The following is an 8,777-nucleotide window of genomic DNA, read 5'->3' as shown; positions in this document are numbered from 1 at the left end:
CAACTTGGGATTTTTAATTTGTTTTTCTGCTTAAGACTAGTGATGTGGTTATAGAACAAAAGGGGATTAAAAGGGCTCAAAGGGGTTAACAAGGGTGATGTTGGAGGTAGGCTTACTTGGGATAAGTGAAGAAAAATTTAAATAATGGCCTCAATCATATGTGGGTATGTATCTACATTCTATATTGGACATATAGATTGGAACAAAGTAAAGATTACAAGCATAGAAAAGAAGTGCGAAACACACAGGAATGAAATTTATGGTTGGATGTAACCATACAATTAAGCTCAAAACTCACAGGTTGTGTGTTCTTTGGCTCAGAAATCATATATCAGTTATGTATGTCATGCAAGTAGAAATCAAGAGTTTTCATTCAACTCAATGTGAATCTTAAGGTGGCCCTTAAAATCTTAGTGTTCTTCCTTGAAGAAATGTTGTTAACTAACTCACATTTGTTGCTATATATATACAAGGTGTGTGGATTATTTTGATTCTGTTACACTAATCTAGTTTACTCTTTTATTTTCAATTAAACCAACTTATCATATGCTGAAAGGGTAAACTATACTAATTAATCCATATATTCTATAACTAATAAGCTAAAAGTGCAAATAAGCTAAATATCTAAAATATATACAGCCCAAAGTGCAAAATGAAAAAATAAAATAAAAATACAGCAAAAGCAAAAGAAAAATGTGCAAGTACTAAAAGACAAAATAAGATAAGATAAAGTAAAAATAAAATAAAATAAAGTATAAAAAAATAAACAAAATAAGATAAAAGGGTCTGTAGTGGTTCACCAAAAAGATTCGCCAGAGATGGCGACCTCTCCACACTTAAATTATAGCATCGTCCTCGATGCTCTAGGAAGCTGGGTGTGAAGAAGTGTCATCTCTGGAAGGGTGTGCTGGTGCTATCTGTATGGGCTCTGGCAATGAAAGTGTCTGAGGCTCTGCCTGTATAGGTGCCTGTGGGTCCGCTGGCTGTGTCTGCTGAGGCTCCTCATGCTGGGGATTTGCCTGCTCAGCCTCTGCTTGTGCATCCTCTTCCTGGTCATCTGCCTCCTCCTCAGATGGCTCAGATGATGTGTCAGGCTCGGAGGGGATGTCAGTGTGGCCGGACCAGATCATCAACTTCAAATGCTCATAGTGGCGTTTGCTACGACGCTCAGACTGTTCATATCGCCGCTGGTTGCAGTGTTCCATCTGGTCTAGGCGCTCGAATAGGCGGTGCACAAGGTGGTAGACGGGCTTGGGAGCAGGTAATGGTGCAGTGGTGGTAGCTGGGGCAGTAGATGCTAAAGGGGCAGCGGAAGATGTGGCTGCCTCAGCGGATGCAGTGAGGAAAAGCGGCCGGTAACCTAATGCTAGGAACTTCCTGCTGTGAGGGATAATCTTCTTGCAGTCTGTAGCAGTTGGCTTCTCATCAGGAAGCTCCCAGGGCACGTCAGCTCGGCGGCCTAGCTGGGTGATCAGATAAGGAAAAAGGGAGAGTGCCTCTGACATGGACCCTGGCCATATAATACCTGATGAAACATGGAAGATATAGGTCCTTACCCTCCATCACACACCAGATGAGGGTGATCATAGTAGCGGGCACCTCTGTCTTATGAGTGCTCGGCATAATGTAATTACTCAGAATCTGCTGCCAAAGCCGAGCCTCATCATTCAAATATATCAGCTTGATTCCTTTAGGCACCACTGTATTCTTTCCCATGACCCATGGGGCAGCAGGATCAAGGGCTATTCTCTACTTGACTGCGTCCCAATCAAATCACATAAATCTCATATCCTCTTTAGCCTTTTGGTAATAGTCAGGCTGATCTGACTTGGGCGAAAGCGAGAGGATGTCCTCAATAGCTTCTTCAGTGATCAAGATCTGCTTCCCTCTGAGGTGCACTGCATTCAGGGAAGTCTTGAAATAGTTGCAGTAAAATTCTCTGATCAACCAAGAAGAACCAACCTCTCTGTTTTATCTGTTCGGAGGTGTACTGGGCGAGTTTTTTTGAAATTTTAAGAGTCCATTCCAGATACAGGTTCCTGGAAGTCACAAATATTGGATACTTGAGCTCACAGTATCTGTTGGCAAACTTAACAGGGTTTGTAGCAGTCACTAGCTGATAGGCCTTTTCCTGCGAGGTAAAATGCTTTTCCCGCCAGAAATTATTGTGGAGGATATCTAAAATAGTGCTGGAGGATTCACCTCTTTTTCGTTTGCCTATAGTAGCCTTGCCTTTTCCTTTACCTTTGGGATCAGACATCCTGAAAAGCAGAAGTAGCAGGATATAATTGAAGAACGAAGGCAGGAAAACAAGTAGACAAGTAGGATTTATCAATATAAGCACAAAGGCAAAAGAGCAATAGAAGAATGAAATGAGTGAAATATATGAACAGTTCGGATTGTATTCGAGTTAATAGTCTGAAAATAAAAATCACAATCTAAAATATATTATAAGTGGAATTCAAGTGAATTAGGAAAAATAGTAATCATGCCTTGAGTTAGAAAGTTAAAGTAATTAGGTAAAAAGAGAAGTCAGAAAGTTAAAATGGTTAGTAGGTAAAAAGGAAGTTAGAAAGTTAAAGCAGTTAGTTAGTAAAAAGAAAGTTAAAGTAAGTGGCCTGAAAATGGGTTTCCTAATTAACAATAAATTCACAAATTTAAAGAACAATGAACTCATATTCAAGCAAAGATTTCAGTTTATTGATGATAATTTAGATAGATAAAAGAATTGCAAAATTAAAATGAAATCATCAATAATACAATTTATTAACCAGAGAACCAGAAAGAAATAAGAATGTTAGCCCATGCATTCATGAATTGGTTTGGTTATAGCCAATTAGTGCAAAATTCTAAATTGCCAAAACTAATACACGAATGGAGTTGAGTGAAACAATTTGCTGAGAAAAATTTGGGTAGCATTTCGGCTGAAATTGGATGTTCCCAAGTAATAAATAGCAAGGAAATCAGTTCATATGTCATTAAATAGTGCTGAAAAGATTAACAAATAGCAAGAACATTAGAGAACAGTTTAACAGCAGCATCAAACATGAAAGAATAACATATGAACAACATCATCATCACAACAAAGTCAAAATTGTGAAATAGATAAAATAGGTAACAAGAACGGCGCAATTATTAGGCCTAAATCCACTAACCACATCCTAGCTACCTAACCACCTAAAATCCACTACAATCATGCATCTCTAACTATCCTAATTTGAACAAAAACTGAAAAATATGCAACCTAATAACTATGACAGAGGAAATGGTGTTTAGCGGAACCTGGTGTGTGTATGAACAAGGACTAGGGAACATAGAGATGGTGGTGGTGACGCGGCGGCGCGGTGAGGCGGCATGGCGGCGGTTCGGCGGTAGAGCAAGGTGGTTCGGTGGTCGGGTTAGGGTTATGGAGGGGAAGGAGAGAAGAAGGGGCAAGGGGTTGGGGGTGGTGCTGGTGGTCGGCGGGGGCACGGTGACGGTGGTGGCGGCTCGGTGAGGGGCACGGTAGTGGAGGGAGAAGGCAAGTGGGGTGGGAGAGAAGAAGGAAAAGAAGAGAGGGGAGGGGGTTTCGGCGAGGGTGGGGGCGGCGGTCCTGGTCAGCGATGGTGGTGGTAGCTCGGTGAAGATGGGGCGGTGGTGATGTGGTGGTTGGTGGGAGGAGAAGAGAGAGTGCAGAAGGGGGGTTGGGGGGAAAGTGACGCGAATTGGGTTAGGGTTTCGCGTAGGTTGGGTTTAGAGGATTCAAATCCACGAGAACGCGTGGTGCACGCGATCACTTGATTGAGGTGGAAAGGGAATGTCGCGAACGCGTCATTAACGTGATCCCGTGAGTGAAGTGACGCGTCCATGTGAAATAGGCAAACGCGTCGCTTGGAATTGTGCTAAACGCACAATTCTAGCGTCGTTTTGGCGCAACTCTCTGTGTCCATTTAGGGGGCAATGATGTTCACGAGTCATACTTTTCACAACTCTAACAATTCCTAGCAATGGCTCCAAAAACTTGGTGCACAATACTATGGTTCACACACATTCTTCACAACTTCGCACAACTAACCAGCAAGTGCACTTGGTCGTCCAAGTAATAAACCTTATGTGAGTAAGGGTCGATCCCACGTAGATTGTTGGTATGAAGCAAGCTATGGTCATCTTGTAAATCTCAGTTAGGCGGATTCTAATGGTTATAATGGTTTTTGAATATAAAGATAAATAAAGCATAAAATAAAGATAGAGATACTTATGTAGTTCATTGGTGGGAATTTCAGATAAGCGCATGAAGATACTGTGTTCCTTCTGAATCTCTGCTTTCCTACTGCTTTCATCCAATCATTCTTACTCCTTTCCATGGCAAGATGTATGTTGGGGGATCACCGTTGTCAATGGCTACCATCTGTCCTCTCAGTGAAAATGGTCCAGGTGCGCTGTCACCGCACGACTAATCATCTATCGGTTCTCGATCATGTAAGAATAGGATTTACTATCCTTTTGCGTTGTCACCATGCCTTATAGTCGCGAGTTTGAAGCTCGTCACAGTCATTCAATCCTTGAATTCTACTCGGAATACCACAGGCAAGGTTTAGACTTTCCAGATTCTCAAGAATGCTGCCAATGGATTCTAGCTTATACCACGAAGATTCTGATTAAGGAATCCAAGAGATATTCATTCAAGCTTATTTTCATGTAGAACGAAAGTGGTTGTCAGGCACACGTTCATAAGTGAGAATGGTGATGAGTGTCACATAATCATCACATTCATCAGGTTCTTGGGTGCGAATGGATATCTTAGAATAAGAATAAGCGTGAATTGAATAGGAGAACAATAGTACTTTGCATTAATACTCGAGGAACAGCAGAGGTCCACACCCTTAATCTATGGTGTGTAGAAACTCCACCGTTGAAAATACATAAGTAATAAAGGTGTTCATTGGTTCCGGCCCGATAGAGGGAACCAGGATAACTAAGACTCAATGGCTCAAAAAGACCAAATGGTCTAAGAGAGACTGCGAATACAATAGTAAAATGTTCTATTTATACTAAACTAGCTACTAGGGTTACAGAGATAAGTAATTGATGTAGAAATCCACTTCTGGGGCCCACTTGCTGTGTGCTTGGGCTGAGCTTGAGCTTTACATGTGCAGAGGCTTCTCTTGGGGTTAAACGCCAAGTTCTGACATGTTTTGGCGTTTAACTCTGGTTTTTGATGTGTTTCTGGCGTTTTACTCTAGAATGCTGCATGGAACTGGCGTTGAACACTATTTTGCATCATCTAAACTCAAATAAAGTATGAACTATTATATTTTCTAGAAAGCCCTGGATGTCTACTTTCCAACGAATTTAAGAGCGCGCCATTTGAATTTCTGTAGCTCCAGAAAATCCATTTCGAGTGCAAGGAGGTCAGAATCCAACAGCATCTGTAGTCCTTTTTCAGCCTCCTATCAGATTTTTGCTCAGGTCCTTTAATTTCAGCCAGAAAATACCTGAAATCACAGAAAAATACACAAACTCATAGTAAAGTCTAGAAATGAGAATTTTGCATAAAAACTAATAAAAACATCCCTAAAAGTAGCTAGATTCTATTAAAAACTACCTAAGAACAATGCCAAAAAGCGTATAAATTATCCGCTCATCACAACACCAAACTTAAATTGTTGCTTGTCCCTAAGCATCTGAAAATCAAATAGGATAAAAAGTAGAGAATATACTATAAATCTCAAAATATCAATGAATATTAGTTCTAATTATATGAGCGGGACTTGTAGCTTTTTGCTTCTGAACTGTTTTGGCATCTCACTATATCCTTAGAAGTTTAGAATGATTGGCATCCATAGGAACTCAGAGTTCAGATAGTGTTATTGATTCTCCTAGTTAAGTATGTTGATTCTTGAACACAGCTACGTTTATGAGTCCTGGCCGTCGCCCTAAGCACTTTGTTTTCCAGTATTACCACCGGATACATAAATGCCACAGACACATGACTGGGTGAACCTTTTCAGATTGTGACTCAACTTTGCTAAAGTCCCCAGTTAGAGGCGTCCAAAGCTCTTAAGCACACTCTTTTTGCTCTGGATCACGATTTTAACCACTCAGTCTCAAGCTTTTCACTTGGACCTTCATGACACAAGCACATGGTTAGGGACAGCTTGATTTAGCCGCTTAAGCCTAGATTTTATTTCCTTGGGCCCTCCTATCCATTGATGCTCAAAGCCTTGGATCCTTTTTACCCTTGCCTTTTGGTTTTAAGGGCTATTGGCTTTTTCTACTTGCTTTTTCTTTTTCTTTCTTTTTTTTCACCACTTCTTTTTTTGTTTTTTTTTTGTTTTTTTCGCAAGCTTTGTTCTTTAGTGCTTTTTCTTGCTTCAAGAATCAATTTTATAATTTTTTAGATTATCAATAACATTTCTCTTGTTCATCATTCTTTCAAGAGCCAACAATTTTAACATTCATAAACAGCAAGATAAAAAATATGCACTGTTCAAGCATTCATTTAGAAAACAAAAAGTATTGTCACCGTATCAATATAATTAAACCAATTTCAAGGATGAATTCGAAACTCATGTACTTCTTGTTCTTTTGTATTAAAAATATTTTTCATTTAAGAAAGGTGAAGGATTCATGGAATTATTCATAGCCTTAGACATAGTTACTAAATACTAATGATCATGTAGTAAAGACTCAAAACATAGACAAATATATAGCATAAAACTGAAAAATAGAGAGATAAGAACAAGAAAGTTAAGGAATGAGTCCACCTTAATGAGGGTGGCGCCTTCTTCTTGAAGGACCAATGGTGTTCTTGAGCTCCTCTATGTCTCTTCCTTGCCTTTGTTGCTCCTCCCTCATAGCTCTATGATCTTTTCTAATCTCATTGAGAATGATGGAGTGCTCTTGGTGTTCCACCCTTAATTGGTTCATGTTATGACTCAATCCTTCTAGAGAAGTGTTGAGTTGTTCCCAATAGTTGTTTGGAGGAAAATGCATCCCTTGAGGCATCTCAGGGATTTCTTGATGATGAGCTTCCTCATGCGTCTCTTGAGATCCATGAATGGGCTCTCTTGTTTGCTCCATCCTCTTCTTAACAGTATCCCAGATCTGCAAGAACTCAGTTAAAAACTAATAGGGATCTTCTGATGGAAGTCCATGAAACCTGCAGTTCTATTGCATTAGAGCAACTAGTTGAGGCTTCTGCTCAAAATTGTTTGCTTCAATGGCAGGGATTGAGATGCTTCTTCCATAAAAATTGGAAGTAGGTGTAGTATAATCACCAAGCATCTTCCTTGTATTATTGTTGTTGTCATTATTTTCGGCTGCCATCTCCTCTTTTTTTTTGAAAATTTCTGTAAGGTTTTCTCTGGGTTGTTGTGCTTTAGCTTCTCTTAGCTTCTTCTTCAGAGTCCTTTCAGGTTCAGGATCTGCTTCAACAAGAATGTCCTTGTCCTTGCTCTTGCTCATATGAAAACGAAGAGGACAAAAAAAGAAGAGGAATCCTTTATGTCACAGTACAGAGATTCCTTTATGTGAGTAGAAGAAGAAAAGAATAGAAGAAGGAAAATTCGAACACAGAGAGAGAAGAGAAAAGGGTTCGAATTTTGAGTAGAAGAGAAGTGTTAGTAATTAAATAAATAAATAGAAGAAGATGAGAGGGAGAGAATTTCGAAAATTATTTTTGAAAAATTGTTAGTGATTTTTGAAAATTAAGAGAAGAAATAAAATTAAAATTAAAATTTGAAACAATTAGTTAATTAAAAGAATTTTTGAAAAAGGGAAAGGTGATTTTTGAAAATTAGAGAGAGAAAAGTAGTTAGGTGGTTTTGAAAAAGATAAGAAATAGTAAAACAAACAAAAAGTCAATTAGTTAATTGAAAAAGATTTGAAAATCAAATTTGAAAAGATAAGAAGTTAGAAAAGATATTTGAAATTGATTTTGAAAAAGATATGATTTGAAAAAGATATGTTTGAAAAGAAATGATTGAAATTTATTTTGAAAAAGATTTGAAAAAAGAAATTTAGAAAGATTTGATTTTTAAAATTAAAGTTAATGACTTGACTAACAAGAAACTAAAAGATATGATTCTAGAATTTAAAGATTGAACCTTTCTTAACAAGAAAGTAACAAACTTCAAATTTTTGAATTAATCACATTAATTGTTAGTAAAGTTTTCGAAAATTAAAAGATAAAATTAAGAAAAAGATTTTTGAAAATCAATTTTAAAGAATTTTCGAAAATAACAAAAGGAAAAAGAAAAGATTTGATTTTGAAAAAGATTTTGAAAAGATAGGATTTTTTTTTTAAAATTGAAATCTTGAATTGACTAACAAGAAACAACTAATTTTAAAAATTTTTGACTAAGTCAACCCAAAGATTTCGAAATTTATGAGAGAAATAAGGGAAAGATATTTTTTTATTTTTGAATTTTTAATGAGGAGAGAGAAAAACACAAATTTGACTCAAAACATGAAAATTTTGGATCAAAACCAATGATGCATGCAAGAACACTATGAATGTCAAGATGAACACCAAGAACATTATGAAGATCATAATGAACATCAAGAACTTATTTTGGAAAAAATTTCAAGAAAAGAAAAACATGCAAGACACCAAACTTAGAAATTTTCAATGTTTAGACATTATGGATTAAAAAAATGCATATGAAAAACAACAAAAGACACAAAACAAGAAAATATGAAGATCAAACAAGAAGACTTATCAAGAACAACTAGACGATCATGAAGAACACCATGCATGAGTTTTTCGAAAAATGCACAAATTTTAAAAAACATGC

The sequence above is a fragment of the Arachis hypogaea genome, chromosome 1 (assembly GCF_003086295.3).
Source record: "Arachis hypogaea cultivar Tifrunner chromosome 1, arahy.Tifrunner.gnm2.J5K5, whole genome shotgun sequence".
NCBI lineage: Eukaryota > Viridiplantae > Streptophyta > Magnoliopsida > Fabales > Fabaceae > Arachis > Arachis hypogaea.
This window is presented reverse-complemented; position numbering follows the sequence as displayed.